General features: G+C 39.7%; 1 protein-coding gene across 3 annotated transcripts in view; it reads left to right on the top strand.

Annotated features, from left to right (window-relative positions):
- The window catches only part of LOC117537615 (cadherin-18), a 183,349-nt gene that overhangs the window by 80,166 nt on the left and 83,308 nt on the right, over positions 1–19,875 (top strand). The window contains exon 1 of one of the 3 annotated variants that reach the window (XM_034202888.1): positions 11,155–11,361. The exons of 1 other annotated variant lie outside the window; for it this stretch is intronic. The gene's annotated coding sequence lies outside the window, so the exon portion shown is untranslated. Of the gene's footprint in view, positions 1–11,154; positions 11,362–11,569; positions 11,614–19,875 lie in introns of those variants that run through there. One more of the 3 variants, XM_034202905.1, reaches the window with a different exon arrangement.

The raw sequence follows: 19,875 nt of genomic DNA, 5'->3' as shown, positions 1-19,875 counted from the left end.
ATTGTATAGATCATAATTTTGCATTGCAATGTCAATAGTATGTATTATTCAATATGTGGTAATGCAAAATACAGTTGGTTAGCTGACTACATGCTTTTTTACAACTTGAACAGTTCCATAGAATAACAGAAACACGATAGCAACAACCGACGGGCCATTAATACAACAAAAAGCAGAAAATAAATACACTCAGGGAAAGTTAGTCGGAGGACAATTAAAACTAACCAAAGTTTATTTTAAAATAAGGAAAAAAAATACAATCTGTCTGAAACTTTCCAGAATTTGATTTATATATTTTTTAATCCAATTTTCTAAAGTGGCACTTTTTCAGCTGCTGTCTCAGCGGGACAGAAGTCTTTGAGCCGTCCGGATTGGTTTCTGCGACTCTATATAAATGAGATCTCCATGCATGAGAGGACAGAGTTCCAGAGGCGCTGCCAGAGGCACCAGCCCACAGTGGAGCAGAGTCTCCAACATTAACCTGCAAAACATGTATACTTTGTGACGTTATCATTTCCTCATCTGACTGCAAATGTGACCTCACTCACTCTCATGTAAACACGAGAAAAGAAAGCAAGCCGTCCGCCTGCATTATCACACAGCATGCTTCACACAACATCGCATACAGTAGCTAATGGTGTATACCACACCTTCGTGAGATGTTAAATAATTCATCCTCAGCTACATTTCAGTCTTGTCAGACAGAAACTATAACTGGAACAGGGACTTTTTTTTTCAACGTATCAATGGGTAAGAATTTGGGATACAGTGTTACAGAAGTAGCAATGTGACCTTTGATTTGACTAGGAATAAGTACAATGACGACATGTTCTACAATTATTAAAATTATTTAACAAAGAACTGTGATGGGAGTTGCATTTACATCAAGTAGCTGCAGTACCAGAATATAATTACATTTTAGTGAAAGTCCAGATTTGTATTTTTCTTACTTAAATGGAAGTGGATGTTTTTTTATCAGCAAAACATACTTTAAAATGAAGTTAAAGTTTGGATTTGTTCTTTTATCATGACCTTATTTTAGTAATATGTTATGGCTGTATGTATGTTCAACGTGAAGCCAAACAAAAATAACAGTATTTTTATACTTTTTGGATAAAGGGATAAGCACACACTGTATTGTCAGAGTATTATGGCCACCCAGACAAATTAGGAAGTCAAACCCCATGTGAATGTCGACCTGCTTTTCCAAAATGATATATTCACATGCCACTCAGTACACTCTTTTGGAAAGTCTTTCCAAACAGATTTTGGGACCTGGCTGCAGGGATTAGCTCCCATTCAGCCTCCGGAGCATTTGTGAGTTTGGCCACTGCTGTTGGGAGATAAATTCTGGCTGCAGTCTGCATACCACTTGATCCGAGACCTGTTTGATGTTCAGGTTGAAGTCCTGCGAGTCGGTAATGTACTTCCACACCATTAGAAAACAGTGGCATTCATTCGGGGAAAGCCAATGCACAAAAACAGGTTTATAAATCTGGAGGTCTGTCTGAAGTATGTTGGTATGCTGTAGTGTTAAGATTACATATATATTGTTAAGGGGCCATGTCCACACTATTCAAATCTGCTCCGGACCAAAACACACGTACTTTGAGCCAAGTAGACGTTTTTTTAGGAGGCAGACATCCTCTCGTAAGCTTAAGACTTTTGATTTTGCAGAAGCTTGTGTTTAGGGCTGTCATTCATGTTTGTCGATCTATTCAAGAGTAGTGTGTGTAAGGTCCCCTGCTGACACAAATGCATTTCGTGAAATTGGGCACTATAAAAACATTTCATTTGATACAGTATAGATTCAGTTCTTAGATATAAAAGAAAGTCTCCTTTCTCACTCATTATTTCTGCAGCTCCTAGAAGATATTTTCAAAAGCATCCAATATTTAGAGCCTTATAAAAGCTAGCTCTGGAGGAGGTAAACAGGGAATAAAGAGAGAATTGTATCTGCTTTTCTCAAATACACTCATCAAGGTCGTCATTGTGTCCTACAGAGAGACCTTTGACCTCTCAGTTAAGCCTTCAGGTGGAATGGGAATGACAACTTATTTCTAGTACATGATAACGTTTTCAAGGTTATTGTAAACCATCAACAGCCTCTTTTTTATGCACGATTAATACATTTCAAGTCACGACTGTTTTAGTATAGTTTATTTATGTATAGTGTCGTGGACAGTCCCCATCGATGAACTGTCACAAAAAACAGTAAATGGAGCAGCTTTAGCCGACATGGCTAATTTCCAGCTGTTGTCCCCGGCCAGATGGTAATAGACACCCTTAGAATCACAATATATCAACAGCATTAGTTATACAAAAAATATAAAATAAAAAGGATGAAAGACAAGTAGATACAGGTGAAAGGATAACAGAGAACAATAAACAACACACGTTACTCAGTACATGTCACATATAGCACATCACAATCACATAACAGAAACGAGGGGCAACATCCATGATCACAACATGTAACACACACGCCATATTCAACACAGACTAGTGTGCAGGTGTAGTTCTTAGTGAACCATGTTTTTAAGTGAGCTGTGAAGGTGGTATGTGTATGTATGTCTTTGATTTGAGTGGGTAGTGAGTTCCAGTTTTGTATAGCTGTGACCGAGAATGATGACTGACCAAAAGTACCCTTCCTGAATGGGACTGATAGGTCGCCACGTGTGGAGCTTCTAGTGGTCCGTCTGGTGTTGTTACGTTGAGTAACCAATGAGTTAAGAGGTGGAGGGGCTGTATTGTGCAGGATTTTGTACACCAGAACGATGTTCCTATAGTTTATTAAATCTTCCCAACTCAGGATGTTATGCTTGTTGCGGATGGTACAGTGATGGGAGCTGTTGGGGTTTCTGGTCCAGTACTTTGAGGGTTTGTTTGTACAGGGTTGCTAGTGGCTTCAGTGTGTTTGCCCCCAGCTTGTGAGACAGTATGATGTGACATGATCATGGCATTCATGTATAAACAGTTGGCTGTTTCCCAAACTGCATGGGATGAAGTTGAAATTGACTGTTCTGACACCCACTTCTCAGCCACCTTGGATACTACAGGTAAGATGCTAATTGGGCGGTAGTTGTTGATGTTCAGATGGTCACCTGACTTGAAAATGGGGGTTACAATTGCAGTCTTCCATGCACTTGGGAATGTCCCATGTAATACAGATGAATAGATGATTTGGGTAAGAGGGCAGACTAGGTAATCTTGCAGTGATTTAAGCATTGCAGAATCCATAGCGTACGTGTCCTTAGTTGTTGAAGTTTTAAGATAATTGATAATTGCTTTGGTTTTTAATTCTGATATGGGTTGAATGCTAAAAGACATCTTACTTTCGTCGACTTTGATAATATGTTATATATGTGCAATCTCATCTACAGAGTTGATAACATATTTATTAAAAGCTATAGCAAGTTGTTCTGGGTCTTGCACTAGGTTACCATGCATTCTCTTTTAGTCCTAGCTGCTTTTTTGGCCTGTGCTTGATTCCCAGTAAGGTTTTAATCTGTTCCCAAATTATTTTAGTGTTACCTTTTGCCTCATTAATTATGGTTATGAAGAAGTTGGCTTTGGCCTTTCTGATTGTTTGAGTTACTTTGTTACGTAATGAAGTAAACCTACAGTGTATGCCTGTCAGTAGTTAATTTAGTTTTCAATGCTCTTTTCAGTGCAAAGTCTCTTTCCTTCATCAAGTTCAATATGTCCGTATTGAACCAAGGAAGTGCATTGTTTTGTTTTTTTTCCACTTTTCATTTCTCTGGGAAACATCTCCACTAAATCATGTAGCTTGGTCGCAAACATTTGGCTGTCTGTTTCTACACTGTTCCCAGTTAGCATACTTTCCCAGTCAGTCTGTTGCACAGCTTGCTCAAAGTTTGCAAACACATTTTTCGGTATTCTTAGGTTTGTAAGAGTTGTGGAACCGTTTCTTTGTGAGTTTTAATATTAAGTTGTGGTCAGATAGTCCAGTGATGAAATTAAAGGTTTTATCCACACACTTTATTGCTTAATATTAAGTCTATTTGTGTCTGTGAGGATGAGGTTATTCTGGTTGGTCCTTCTGTCATTTGTGTTAAGTCTAAACTATCTGTGATTTTCTTAAGGGCTTTCCTACTTAAAATTCAGGTCACCAAGCAGTAATACTTCTGTTTTTAAATCACATGCTTTAAGAAGATTTTTCAATGTGGTGTAGAAGTCATTATTTGAAGAGGGTGGACGATAAACAACAATGAGCACAAATGACATTTCAGGGGACAGCATTATTTGTAATCCAAGACATTCCAAGACTGTGAAGATACAACACTGTAATAGACACATAATGTCTCTTTGAAATACACATATTAATAACAAATATGAATACTTTTATGTGCAATATCTCCTTGCATGAAGACCACGCATGGATATTCATTCAAGCTGTTGGCATGATGGAAGGTGTTATATCTGCCACTTCTCCAATGTGCTGATTTCTCAGTCTTAGTGCTTTGTGAAGAACCTTCTACTTGAAGGTGTCAACTTAAACAGTTTGCCGTGTTTTCATTTTTGTGTCCTAAAAATGATGTTTATGTCAGCATAAATGCTTTCGACTGATATATGTTTTTGTGAAAAAAATAGAATTGCTGCATAGATTAAATGTACTTGCAATGTTTATCTTTGTAGACTAGTGCATACGAATTAAACCCTGGATGGTGTTTCATTTTCTAAACAGCACATTGTTGTTTGACATTGCTATGAATATAGTTTGAGACAAGATTGCATTGTGTTAACAATTATTTTGTGAAAAGGATTGATTTATTACAAAAAATCAAGAGATTCATCAACAATGAGAATTAGCTGCAGCCCTTCTTAAAACCAATCAGCAGTTTATTGTAAAGTTTGCCGTACTGTGATAAGAAATTAAATACTTTGACCCACTTCTTTAATGGCTCCTCTTGTTTTCCTTATCAGACGTTCATTGTTCAGTCACTCGGCCCATTAAGAGTTTTAACTCCTGACAGCGTCTCCCTCACTCACACCATTTCCTGTATTCTGTCTTCACTCAAAACCATGATGCCTCTTTAGGCATGAGTGCAAATAAATGTGGATTTGAAAGTCAATGACTCATAGCATTGATTTATTTGTGGTCAGTGGGTATATTTCCATTTACATGGTGTTATTTTGTATCAGATATAATGGCATTTACTCTAACACTCTTTCCATAGTGAATACAAGATTGCTGTAAACTTCCCCTTGTGTAAAACAGATTGACTTTTGACATTCTCCCCTCCTTCCAACCAGGCAATGCTTGTGTCTGTATAGTAAATCAGATGTTGGAAATTCATAATTAATGAGCATAAAATGTGGGTTGGGAATATAAAAAACCTTGTGTTCGATAGAATATAATCATCCGCTGTTTATATTAATGCATTAGTGTTGGAGATGAATGTTCAAACTGGAGCCACAAACCACCAGGAGACAGGAGTTTAAACTTCTTTGTTTTATTTTATCAGGGTATGTTGGTGGGATGGTAGCTGTTGCCAATGGTTCTAGTAGAACAGGTGAAACAAACTGATTACAGCATTTGCATATTAAAATAATACTTATATTACTTGCAAATTAAAGTTAACAAATATGTCTGCCGTAATTATATCAAATTGGAATTAAATTAAGAATAATTCTCTATATTTGTATGTATAAGAAAAAGTATTCTGCCTACAGCAGCAAGTATCCTACAGTATTAGAAATACTCAGATGTCATATATAATTGAAATAAAGGAATGTGCACGACTCCCCGCCCGTGTGTCTGCATTTTCAAAAGCATGCAGCAAAAACAGCTATTTGTTTGATTCCTGAGCAGCAGTTTGTTTTGGCGGAGGAAGTGCTCAGGGGTAACAGCGCTCGCTGTAGCCTCCACTGAGGGAGGAGTAGTATATAGATTTGTAATGGTGGGATGCGGTGTAACCTTGATGTGCATCAACCACACATAAATTAGAAGTGCTGCGGGAGGCAAACAAATTCCCAGTCCTACTGCTGATGTGTGTCTCCCAGCTCCGGCAGAGCCCGCTGCCTCACCCATTTGTCTGTGTCCACGGCACTTCCCCTGCACACACCCACCCGAACCAGCAGCTTGAAATGAGATTCACTCAAGTGCATAATCCCTCAGTTCTGCTTAGCTGTGATTAATTGACCAAATATCTCTTATACTGTATATGGAGGGTCCAGAGAACCAGCTTGCCTTGCACCATTTCATAAAAATTAAAAATCCCAAAGAAGGTCCTCTGAAGTTTGCTAACTTGAACAGAGAACACATTGTAATCCCAGTGTGTCGTTAAAGGCTCCTCTGCAATTAGCCCCCCTGGCAAAATGATTCACTAACCTGTCAGACTGAAACACGTCGAGGAAATAGACATCATGCAGAGAAATAGCCCTTTGGATTGATACTTGAGTAACCCGTATACAGTAGGCACTGTGCTGCTTGTTGTAAGGAAAAAGGCATTTGTGTTCACAGACTCATATACTATATGTGCAAAAAGGCTCTCCAGACCCTCACTAATAAACCATCAGTGAGACCTATGCTCTGTGCACCAGTGTCACTAGGGGTTAATGGTTTGTACACAACTATTTGATTACTATTTTTTTACTAAATCATTTGTAAATGCATACACTATGTCCTGCATCAAACCCAGACTGAAATGAAATGCTCTTCCTGCAAGTAAATGTGTGAGAATGTGTGTAACGTGATAGTGTCAGATAATTGACAGGAAGTTGAGTGTGATTCACAGAGGATGACAGCTATGAAGTATTCTACCTACATTGGATGTTTCCGCTGTAACACATGCAGTATATCTTCATAGTCTGTCTAATGAATTGTTTTCTGGATGATGTCCAGAGTCTGACAGTATTCAAAAGAATCGGATGTGGCATAATACATTGATGAGAGAGTCTAGGCAGGTCTATGCCTCGTGTGCTGATAACCACAGATGAGAAACAAACCAATCAAAACGTTCTCACAGTGGCTTGTGGAATACTGATTGGGACTTCTTCTCTGCTTTATCAGTTAGAGTGACACACCCCAGCCATGCTCATCCAATCAATAATTTAAATTATTTTCTGATGCATTCGCAAAATGAAGTGGTTTGAAAACTTATCACGGAAAGAATGAACAATGATGTGATGATTAAACTCTGACACAATGATGTGGAAGTGAAATATCATCTGGCTCATGCAATGCTTGAGAAAGGTTTGAGAAAAGGTCATGATTTGAAATATTGATTGTTGGCCTGAGGTGTGCCACACACTTTGAACAGAACATGATGAATTCCCATCAACTACTCAATAGTCTAGGCTGTTCTAATGCACTGTTCGTACCTACAAAAAACATATGGAGCGACACACCAGGGTTGCGGTATTTCCTTAAAGGTCCCCTATTACACTATTTTTCATCAATATATTATAGCTCTCAGATATATACAAAACATGTCTCTGAAGAGTTTTGCTCGAAATACCAAACAGATCATGCATTGTAACATCCCATAATCCCCTCTGTTTCAGCCCTGTTTCCAAAGTGCTGATTCTCTGTCTGTTACTTTAGATGAAAATAAGGAGCCCCTCCCCACGCCCCTCTGAGAGATATTTGGTTAAAAAGAACACAATGGTGCTCTAGGAGGAGATTCAGGTGATAAGGTGGACAGGCGTTAACTTGGTTGGTGATTGGCTGATGGTTACACAAGACAAAAAATCGTTATGACATCATAAAGTGGCCAAAATCTGATCAGCTCATTTTCAGACAGGTTTTTATAGAAATGGATCAGGACAAAAAGTGAGAAAATCTTTTTTCCTGAAACTTTCAGAGTCTCTTGGATTTTGCATAATAGGTGACCTTTAATTCCTTAATTCTTCAGGACATAGGAAAAGGATGCTAAAGGAGATACAAAGGGAAACATTGAAGCTCCTTTCCTGTAATCTAGAGAATTCAAACAGCTCTTATAATGGGCGACACTTTAGGGTAATTGTATGCCATTAAAACACTTAAAAATACTCAAAAGTTGTGCAAAATAACTTTAAACCTTTCATAAATTACCTTTTTAGTGACACAGGCAATCATACTTGTAATGTTAACATACAAAGGCCTCAATAGGTTTCTTTACTTGCAGCCCCCCAGAGTCTAGGATCCCCGCTGTGAAAGTATTGCACTGCAATTCATTCAAAAAGCCTGGTTCAAGTTAGCCAACAATTAAAACACCTCCAGAAGTTACAGAACATAACTTTTCACAAGATATCTTCTGAACAGATCTATGAAGATACAGTGAGCATCTGACGTTTGGCCCTATTGCAAACAAAAATATCAGGAAGTGTGTTTCTAAAAATGAGTATACTCATCTGCAGTTTCAAGGAGACTCATTACTTATCTTGTAATACACTGAGCACATCCACTGTAGCGCGTGTTTGTAGCTGTGTGCCAGCTCTGGATGTGGAGTAGACACACAGATGTGTTGGCAGGAGGAACTCGGCCTGGATGATAGATGGAGCTGGAGGCAGTGGGCTCTGACGTCTTCGAGACCCCTGCCTCTCCATGTTCACTTCCCTCTGCCTCTCATCCCGCATCCCCTGCTCTGATGCCTAATCTGTCTCCTTAGTAAGCACACTCTTTAGTTTATAGACCTTCACCCCCCCTCTTCCATGACGCATCACCCTCCATTCTCTTCATGTCTCCTCTGCTGCCTAATTGATGGGTGAGCACTAACAAGTCGTCCTGGTCCTGAAGAGTCTCTCTCTCTCTCTCTCTCTCTGTGTGTGTGTCTCTCTCCCCTAAGAGAGGAGATGGAGGTAGAAAGAGAAGGACTGACTGACAGAATGACTAAATGATTGACAGAAAGATATGGCGAGAGACAGAAAGAGTGAAAGTCAAAGGATGAGAGCATCCTGCAGAGAGACTTCCAAACAGTGTAATTGGGCTTTGAAACTGGAACAGCAGCAAACAAAGTGCTGGTTGCAGCAGATGATTGTATTTTTAATGTAAGTGTTGCCTTGCAGAGAAGAAAGCATGTAGCAGCAGATTTACTGACGGTGAAAATGGTGTTAGAATTTGAGAGTTAACAGTGAAAACAGTGCTAACAGTTTTAACCAGCCAAACGATGGTACTTCATGTCCATGTCAGTCAGATTTGTACAAAAATACTTTTTACTAACATTAGGAAAGAGACATCTGTCAATCAGTACTTTATTTGCAGCTAATTCACAGTGTGAGCACTTGAATAGCCCTTATGTGGTCCTAACAGTTATAAAATGTGCCAAAAGCCAAATCTAGATACATTTTGCCTCTCCGCGGATTTGACAGAGCTGAGACCAGACATTAATGTAAAAAGTGAGGAAACTGTGGGCTTAAAACACCTTTAGAGGAAGGTGTAGGGAAAAGCTCAAAGTATAATCACATGTTGGGGGATATCCTGGCAACATGTGGGAGTAGCTACACAGCACATTACATTCAATACCATTACCCTCTGCTCCACAGAGTTCAAAGTCCAACAATATCAAACATTAACTTTTTGATTTTTGGTTTAGTTATAGGATATTCCTGCACGGCAAAACCAAAATGTTATGTTCAAAGCAGGTATGCCTGGTGTTTGGGAGACTGTGAAGTGAACCATGTTCCTGTAGAACATCTTTGCTGTAAAAAAAAAAGGTTTGCACTTATTGTTGAATAGCTTGTCCATGCTGCAAGGTCCTCCGACAGATTATAGCCAGACTCCAAACCTTATTGAAAGGCTGTCAGTGACACCAGATGTAAATACAGTTGAGAAGTATATTTACAGATGTACATGGTTGCAGATACAACTTTGAATTTGAGTAAGCACTGCAAAGCCTTTTCGAAACATGATTCAAATCAAAATGTCATTCTTCATTGATCATATGCACCTGAAAAACATCAGCAGACGCACCCTTTTCTTTGTGAACAGAAGATATTGTATACTATGCAGGATATGGATACTGTAGTCCCACATCCATTCACATCCAATTGATAGGGGGGGATCAATGCATGTGCTCCACTAGCATCCTTATTTTATACGTCTGAGTTCTTTTGTTTGACTTGATAAAGAGCCTTTAGTGCTCAACACAATCATTTTTAAAAGGTAGAATAATGTGCTATTTAAATTGCCTCTCAATAGCCCAAAATAGTATGCTAATTACTCTTTATAAGTGTTGAAGGCAAATTATCAAATTAAACTTGCATTTTTAGAATATTTTATTACATTTTTTAAGTGTTGACCTTACTCTTCTTACGCTTCTTCTCACTGGAGTAATTGGTGTCTGTGCATTGTTTATGGTGATTCAGAAAAGATGAAAGTATCTCTAATCATTACTGAGAAATATAAACTAGATAACCTTGAAAACACTTTGTTTCTCTAAAATATTTTATTGTTAGTCTGTGTCTAAAAAATATATAATCCCTGATTTCCATATTTGTTTGTAAACAGAAGAATGGGATGTAATTTTGGAAGAATAAAGGCCATCCCCATAAACACGTTCTGAAACGTCCTGGTTTAACATTATTGTCATTGGAGTGGAACACTTTTAAATGTATTTCCTGTTTTTAAATGAGAGAATCAGTGCAGCATATAGTGTACAGCTCATACAGAGTGTGTGTTTTCCTCCCTGTTGAAGCTCTCTACCCTACTGGGACAGCCAGGGAAGGTGTGTGTGTGTGTGTGGTGTGTGTGTGTGTGTGTGTGTGTGTGTGTGTGTGTGTGTGTGTGTGTGTGTGTGTGTGTGTGTGTGTGTGTGTGTGTGTGTGTGTGTGTGTGTGTGTGTGTGTGTGTGTGTGTGTGTGTGTGTGTGTGTGTGTGTGTGTGTGTGTGTGTGTGTGTGTGTGTGTGTGTGTGTGTGTGTGTGTGTGTAAGAAAATGAGATAAGGATAACGTATCGCTTCCTGATCACTATCTTATATAATCACGTGTTAACAGAGGAAGACAGGAGCAGAGCAGGAGAAGGAGATAATGGAGAGAGAGATACAGAGAGGCAGGGGAGGCACGCGGAGGCCGGTCCGAGCCTAACAGCCATGGATTGATCTGTTAACCAACCAATCAGATGCCTTCCTCGGCTTGAGCCGCCGCAGTAGCCGGGCAGGATTGGAGGAGGCTCCGGAGGAGAGATTCGCACACATGCACCGGCTCGGACGCACACACACACATCCACACACACTGTGGAGAGAGGGAGAGTATCGGCTCTCTGGAAGCCCTGCAGTGAAGCTCTGCCCCGGAGAGGAAGGAAGCTTTACTTTGCACCTGAGACACGGAGCGAAAGATAAATGAGGAACAAACTCAAACTCGCGTGCCTTTTCTTTTAATATGCTGCCATGTGTGTTCAGGGGAGTTCACGCGGAGAGGTAAGAGAGAGGAATTAAGTTGTTTTGCTTGGAGCTGTTATCCGTATTAGAGTGTAAGTTTTTGAATGTGCACCTGTGCGCGTAACTGTCAGTGTTGCGCAGGCGTGTGCCCCCGCCTATACTGTGTTGTTGGCATATGAATAGGAGACTTGTGCGGGAGGGCATGTGCGCGCGCTCGTAAGCGGTGAGTTTGACTGCGTTTGCAATGGGCATCCCGGGAAATAATGGTGTGAGAAGAAAAAAGCAGGCAAGGTAAGGAGCAGCAAAAGCGTGTGCACTTTCTCTCACTCATGCTGGGGCTATAATGAGCGTATTTGGCTCTTGTGCGTCTCAGTTTGATTATCCTAAGGTGTTTTTGCACACACGATGGAGTTATGAATGATAGACAGACTGCTGTAACAGAGTGGGAGTTGGAGGCTACCCGATCCTTCTGATGCGTGTGCCGCACCAGGGTAGGCAGTCCGAATTTACGCGCACTGCAGGAAACAGAGTCCACTCTGACTGCAGCCTCTGAATAAGTCGAGCTTTTTTCTCCAACATCCACTCTCTGTAGAGGGAGGAAAACACAAAGACGCGTTTTGAGTTGAAAGACTGAATGCTTTGACAGGCGTGTGTTCAGAAAGCCAAGTGACAGATGCTCAGCTGTCCCTGTTAATGTTGCATTCATGGGCTTCTGGTGAGCATTAGGAAACAATGTTATGGCTGCCAATCATTATTATTGCAAGGTGATCACCTCCCTGGTGTGTTCGCACATTTTAAGAAGGACGGCAAGGGTCGTGTGATTCACTGGCATGTTGTTGGGCTACAGCAGAAGCTGTGTGGTATGTTTCTGAATAGTTTAGAATGACTCTATATGAATCATTGGCTCTTGCAGACCTGAATAAATCCATGTTATTTACATGTATGATCAGAAACAGTGCTGTGGGGGAAATTCATAATGTTTTTTTCTTTAATTGGGGCCTGAGGACATGTATGCTGTAGCAGTTCTTATTTAGCCACTTATGGTGGGCTAGGGCTAAAAAACAACGTTTTCATAATTACTTAATCGGTCAATTCAGATAACTAATTAGTTAGTCTACACCATGTCAGGAATGAGTAAAAATAGTCCATTACAATGTTCCAGATTCCATTTACTGAAGCAAATCTTCACATTTGGAAACATTTACGCAGCAAATGCTTTAATGTGTGCTTGATAAATGTCCTACATGATCTTTCAGTTAGTAAGCATTGGTGATTTTTTAGCAGGGTGACATTATGTTTTATGCACCACATACCTGTAGGCTTTTTTGGCATGTACTGAAGGCATACGCCTCAGGAGGCCCCCTGCTGAACATCCGTCATCCATCCTTTCAGAGCTAATTCATTCCCATGTATAAGCCATTATCACTGACATTTCCCACATTTCACATGATCAAGCGAGGAAGATGAAACAGCAGCAGCACTATATAATTACCGATCTTTACTTGGTATCAACCATCACAACTGCAGAGGCAGGGTTAGTCATGTAACGTTAAAAGCCATAACGCAGTGCGTGTTAGGTTTGGGAGCAGAAATCAACACCTCATTGACATGTTCAACCAAAAATATCGCAGCTTTCCAAGTTGTAAAGAAGCCTAGTCATTGGTGTTTGAATTTGATATGTTGTTGTAATGGTATACAACATATACAAAAAACATAGACAGCAAGCTGCAGTCTGGAAGTGGAGCTCTGAGTAATGGTTCTCTGGATTTAGATGTTGTTTTGATAAAAAGGACGAAAGGCATTGGCAAGTTAGCATGGCTAAGAGAGGCCTTCAAATTGCTCCGTCAGTCTGACAGAGAAAATACAAATATTAAATCTACAATAGCACTCTAAAACACTCATACTACATACTATAATAAACTTGCATCACTGTTTGCAGGCTATTCCACTATTGAATCCTATTAAACACAGAAAAGCTCTTGGCTGAAAGCAATCCAAGGCCAACTGCTAATGTGTTGAAAGGCCAAAGGTGGCCTCAGTACCCTTTATTAGATAGTCTTTGTTTACATAATTGTGTGCGTGTAATTCAAGCCTGTGGATGTTTCTTTGTTGGAAAAGGTTACTGAGCTAATTCAACAGTGATTAATCTTAACTGAAGCAGCAACAGGGCGTCCTGTGTTCGAATAACTGTGTTTGATGTTGACATTATGATAAATGCACAAAGGCCAAACTGAACATGTTAATTACTTGCATTCCTGATTCAACGCTAGTTACACAACTCAAGTATAAAATATATTGCGATTATCAGTCACGTATTATGCTAGTCTTGCAACAGAGCAGACATCTTTAAACTGTATGTATACCTAAGCATTGTGGAATAACTTCACATATAAATAACATTAATGATCCTTTTTGAAAAGTTTGTATGAAGTCACTTAACGCTAACATTTGTACGTAGAAAGGTTTTCTCTCTTGAAGGCCTGAAGTAGAAGTTAACGTTCATATTAACATTCATTTTAAGGTGCACTTAACTAAAAGTGCAGAAGGTTCTGTATGTGGCTCTGGAGTAGTTTGAGAACATGGTCCTGAATAGCTATCCAACTCTCTGAAATTAGTTTTAGCATTGTCTCGTCAAAGAAAATCATAATTCGGAGCAACAAAACACTCTTCTGTTTATCTAAACTAATGACAATTGTTCTTGGTCTTGCAAAATGAATGAGTGGCGGGAATTTGTTTTATTTTTAATATGTCCACTTGGGTGCGAGCCAAGGGTATTTCTCTGTGTTTAACCTAGCTTGCTTACTGTAGTGAAACGTTATACATAACCAGTGGGAAAACATGCAATAATGTCGTCTCGCATAGCCAGACCTATAAACTTCAGTTTTATGTCAGTGCTAGCTGGGAGGTTGTTTTTGTCGTTTTTTTCTATGTTGCTCTGGGTTTTAGAAACGGTAACACTAACAAAAAAGAAGTAATATTTGGCTATAGGCAGGCCATGGCAACCTTACAGTATATGCACAGTCTACTACTGGGAAATCACTGATGATGTCAGGCTTATTTTTTTTCTATCTTGCCTCAGGCTTGGTGACTAACAGAAATCCTCTGTTGCAAACTGAAGGTGTAGAGTTAAGGGAGGCTGTTATAAGATGCTATCCGTTGCACTGAAGTATTTTTAGCATCTTTGCATCTGATGCTTGTTTTCCTATACTACAACCCCAACATCATCAAGGTGGATTACTAAATGGCCCTGATATACCTCATTCACACCAACGCAACTCCGGTTCAAGCTCCGTGCTAGAGCTTTTCAGGTTCAGAACCGGTTCTTCGGTTTATCGGAGGCTCTTTTCACACCGCCCAGAGTCCGACTGGTGCTGCGTCATTGCGTCATCGTTTGCGTCATGACGTAACCGTTTGCGTGCCTGCTTCACAAAGACAAACCGCGCGGAAACCCCTCACAGCTCACACCGACAACAACAACAATGGCCGATTGTGCTCCAGCTTCCTCTGTACCTCTTCGGAAGACCAGATTCCCAGTAGGTAGCTGGTCTCTTCAGTGGACCACTGCTGCTTGTTAAGTTTCTCCATCGTTGTGTACAAGCTGGATAAAACGCCGGCTTCTTGTTGTTGTTCAGGAGTTGATCCCGCCCCTGCCCCCGCCTCAACATAAGCGTGACGTATGTGATGCTTTTGCTCTGGCCGGACAATTTTTTGGTGCTTGAAACGAACCGGATTCCGGAGCTAAGAGGCTGCTCCGCCGCGGTGTGAAGAGGAAAACCCGGTGCTTTTCAAGCTCCAGCTCCGAACCGGCCCCGAAACACCGTTGGTGTGAATGAGGTAATAGTGGTGCTATCTCTAGATTGTGCCTTATGTATCTTTGTAGCAAGCCAGATGCATCAATGGTCCATGCAGAGATGATTCCCCCCAGGTGGCTACATGGTAGGGCTGCTTGATCATAATCTCGATTATTTGGGTCAATAATTGATATCACGATTATTAAAAACGATTATCCATTTACTTTGAAAACATCAATTTATTGGAGAACAAACATTTGAACAGTATGTTTTTAACAGTTGATTACCCTGAACTTTAAGTATAATTCAACTGAAAAACCAATAAAAAAAATAATAGTAATACAAAAATAATCGTTTTATTTTGATTACGTTGTTTTCGTAATCGTTGCAAGCCATAATCGCGATTAAAATACGATTAATTGAGCAGCCCTACTACATGGTGATGGCCTCCATAGTGATTCTATCATATCACTAGCAGACTAGACAGGAACAATAACAGTGGGTTATTGTTCCAACAGCACAGTCAAAGGGCCATTCATAGGATGAATCATGCTCTCATCCAAACATCAACAGTCTCTCCCACAGATACCAAATATGGTATTTCACTGTCTCTCTGCCAACCAAGACTGACAGTCCAGGGGTTCTCTGTCAGTCAGTCAGTCAGTCAGTCAGTCAGTCAGTCAGTCAGTCAGTCAGTCAGTCAGTCAGTCAGTCAGTCAGTCAGTCCTCTAGTCAGTCAGTCAGTCAGTCAGTCAGTCAGTCAGTCAGTCAGTCAGTCAGTCAGTCAGTCAGGCAGTCAGTACAGTCGTCAGTCAGCATTCAGTGAGTCAGTCAGTAAGTAAGTCCAGTCAGTCAGTCAGTCAGTAGTCAGTCAGTCAGAGTCAGTCAGTCAGTCAGTCCAGTCAGTCAGAGAGTCAGGGTCCTCTCACGGCAGAAGAGAGGGGAGAGGAGGAATGCGAGAGAGAGGCGCGAGAGAGAGAGGAGAGGAGAGAGAGGAGAGGAGAGGAGAGACAGAGAGAGAGAGAGCAGGAGCAGAAGAGGGAGCAGAGAACGTGAGGGAGAGAGAGAGAGGAGTAGAGAGAGAGAGAGAGAGAGGAGAGAGAAGAGAGAGCATGAGAGAGAGGAGAGATACGGGAGCAAGAGAAGAAGAGAGAGATGTGAGAAGAGAGAGAGGACGAAGAAGGAAAGCGGGGGGCGAGATCGCAGATAGAGAGGAAAAGAGAGGCACTTGACAAGTACCTGTTTTGTTTAACATTTGTTTTTCTGTAGCTAAAGTATTTCAACAAAATCTTCTGTATAATATATACGGTAACACTTTATATTAAGGTACACAAATTAACCATCAACTAGTTGTTAATTAGCATGCATATTAGCAGTATAATGGCTCTTTATTAGTCATTATACAACACTTATTAATGCCGTATTCTACATGACCATATTCTACAAGTAATAAGCCATTAGTTGAGAGTTTTTCCTCAATAACACTCTAATTAGTGCTTATTTATAGCACTAATTAGCCCATGTTTTGGGGTATTGACAGTTCAGCTACCAATAGCAAGGTGATATTGACCTGTATGTTTCATATTTGCACATTTATATTTTTGTAAAATGTGTACTGAAGGTTAGACCCGGGTACAGGAAGTAGGAGAACGTGAACGGAATATAATGGCAGTAGACATCCAGAAAGCAATGACTGTAAGTGTAAGTGTGAGCCTTACACTTACACTGTAAGGATTAGTAACATGTATTGTGTTTATGTGATGACATGTGGAGATGTTTAAACTCAATGAGAAAATGCGTTAGCATTCGCGTTAGCGTTAGCATACACGGTAGCGTTAGCATACATGCTAGCGTTAGCCATACTAGCCTGTATACATGCTTATTGTACAGCTAGCATTAGCTATGTTTACCTTGTTTACACTAAGCGGTCCTAATGTGTTCATCTGTGTATGTTACACTTGCATGTATGAGATCATTAAGTGCCTTGTAACTTCTTTTTTTATAGTTTCACTCCGTTTGAATGTCAGTGGACTGCAAATAAGTCAATAAAGGAGCATGGCTGCTCATTCCCTGGCTCTCAAAAGAGTTTGGCTGGCTGTTTAATCTATGTTCACACTGAGACAACACAGAGAGAACAGTACACCTATTGTGTAAGAACATACAAGCAGGTCACACAGTATGATCACAAATACATAAACTCTGTTAAAAATCAGTTTTTATTAAAAGTACAGGCTGCATATATGTTCTCAGCCTTGGAGAAACTTGACATGTTTTGGTACATGTATGTGTCTGAACCTCCCTTTAGTGGTTCATTAATAAAACAGATATGTCAACGTGTGCCTACTTTGTTCATGTACTGTTGAGGTTAATTTCAGTAGTTGTGTGCTATGTATTTACAAAGTGTGAAGAGGAGGCAACTTTAGAATAGGGAACCTGTTCAGGTCAATTAGAGTCAAACTAATAGCTTATTGGTTATGAACAAGACTTCACTTTAGAATAGGGAACATATTTTAGATAGAAATACCTAATTAGAGTCAAACTACTAGCTTATTGGTTATGAACAAGACTTCACTTTAGAATAGGGAACATATTTTAGATAGAAATACCTAATTAGAGTCAAACTACTAGCTTATTGGTTATGAACAAGACTTCACTTTAGAATAGGGAACATATTTTAGATAGAAATACCTAATTAGAGTCAAACTACTAGCTTAATGGTTATGAACAAGACTTCACTTTAAAATAGGGAACATGTTCTTAGATATAAATAGCTAATTTTGAGTTGTTTAGACTTAATTAACACTTGTAGTTTCAGGTCTTGTTACATAAGAATAGATTATATTTGTTAAGTGTTATTATGGGAGAATTACTATTCTTGTGGTACTACTGCCTTATTAGGCCCATATTGGGCAGCGCATATTAAGACCAAAACTCATGTACAATAAGTTCCTTACTTGCAAAAAATAAGCACTAATTAGAGGGTTAATGCGGAACAACTCTCAACTAATGGCTTATTACTTGTAGAATATGGTCATGTAGAATAAGGCATTAATAAGTGTTTTATAATGACTAATAAAGAGCCAATATACTGCTAATATGCATGTTAATTAACAACTAGTTGATGGTTAATTTGTGTACCTTAATATAAAGTGTTACCATAATATATACATATAATAATGTTCTAGACTTGTCTCGTAAATTAGTCAAAGAAATGTTCTTTTGTAACAAGCAGCAAAAGGTTGTAGCATGGCCTTTTTGAGTTAATTTGCCTTACCTGGCATCACACATCCTGTGATGTGACTATTCATTGCAATGTAAATCCTTAAATAATTGAAAGTGCAGCACTGTTTTGTACCAACTTTGCAACACAAATCAAGCTAAAACATTCTCTAAGGTTGCTACTTTAATCCCCTGTGTTACTCGCTGGTGTCGAGTGATATTTTTTCCTAACATTGACCAATTGAAAGAAAATCTGTGTTTTTCTTATATATCTCTAAGGGAATAGTAGACAGGGATAAAAACGGTTGCACATTCATTGCCACTTAAGACCTGCAGATGCAATGGTATTGACATTTAACTTATGTTCTGCTATCCTTTATGATATTCTCCTGCGTGCACCTCTCGTATGCCTCACATGACTGGGTCTCCAGATAAACTGATTCCCGTAAGGATTTGCAGTGACATTATTGTTTGGAGTCAAGTACCTTCATTGATCAGACCGTGGCAAATCCTGTCCGCTACTGAAATGGTCTCTTATCAATAAAGTGCTTGTCTCCTTTATATTTATCAAATATCCCGGTTGTCAAACACAACACACAGTACAGTATTGTCCTTCAATGGGGAAATTATTATTTTCATAGGTCAATACTGAACATTGTTCTTGAGCTTTCCAGAATTGTACTTCCCTCTTGGGAATATTGCACCTTTTGCAGTTCAGTCCCATCATGTATTTTTAATGGAAAGAGTCAGTATGCATGTCCTTAGATTTTCTCAACAAATGTTTATCTGATTGACTTCACACTGTGTGGGTTTATTGCGTGACATCTACGGGACATTCATCTAACAGTTTATCTGTCACTTGTTGAGTGAGATTCATGGGACATATTATTGACATATGACTGCTTGGGGGCTGACATGATGAGCTGTGGGTTGGAGGTTGGTAGTTAAAACTACTTGCTTAAAGTGGGCCCATTATGCTCATTTTCAGGTTTCACAATTGTATGTTGTGCCTCTACCGTGACATGTTTACATGCACAAAACCTATATAACACACTACAGGAAAGGGAGATCCCCAAAACCACATTGGGACCCCCTTAAACCTATGGCATTTTACACTGCATAAATGATCCCCTCCTTACTACTAAAACTCTGGGATTGACCCATTCTAAACCTTTAGAACATGAACTGTTCTACTACTCTGGGTTAACACATATTGAAAACACTTGAGTTCCTGCACTAAAAAGTCCCAGTGTAGGAATGAGAGGTGAAAGTTGTGGTCATTGTCTTATAGGCCAGGAGGTTCAGGAGGCTTAAATAAGCATCAGACAAACAGCAATCAGGGAATAGCTGGTGAGAGCTGCAAGGTGTTTTCCATGAAATCATCAGCTCTGGAGGTGTGGTGGAAAAGCCTAATCAAGCAGAGAGTGAGAACACCTTGGAGGCATTTAGTTTGCTTTCAGGTAAACCAAATGTATTTAGAATAGAGTTGTCTTGATTAAAATCCAACAGAGCAACCTGGCTCATAATATCCACAGAAAGATAC

The sequence above is a fragment of the Gymnodraco acuticeps genome, unplaced genomic scaffold (assembly GCF_902827175.1).
Source record: "Gymnodraco acuticeps unplaced genomic scaffold, fGymAcu1.1, whole genome shotgun sequence".
In the NCBI taxonomy this organism is placed as follows: Eukaryota; Metazoa; Chordata; class Actinopteri; order Perciformes; family Bathydraconidae; genus Gymnodraco; species Gymnodraco acuticeps.
This window is presented reverse-complemented; position numbering and strand designations above follow the sequence as displayed.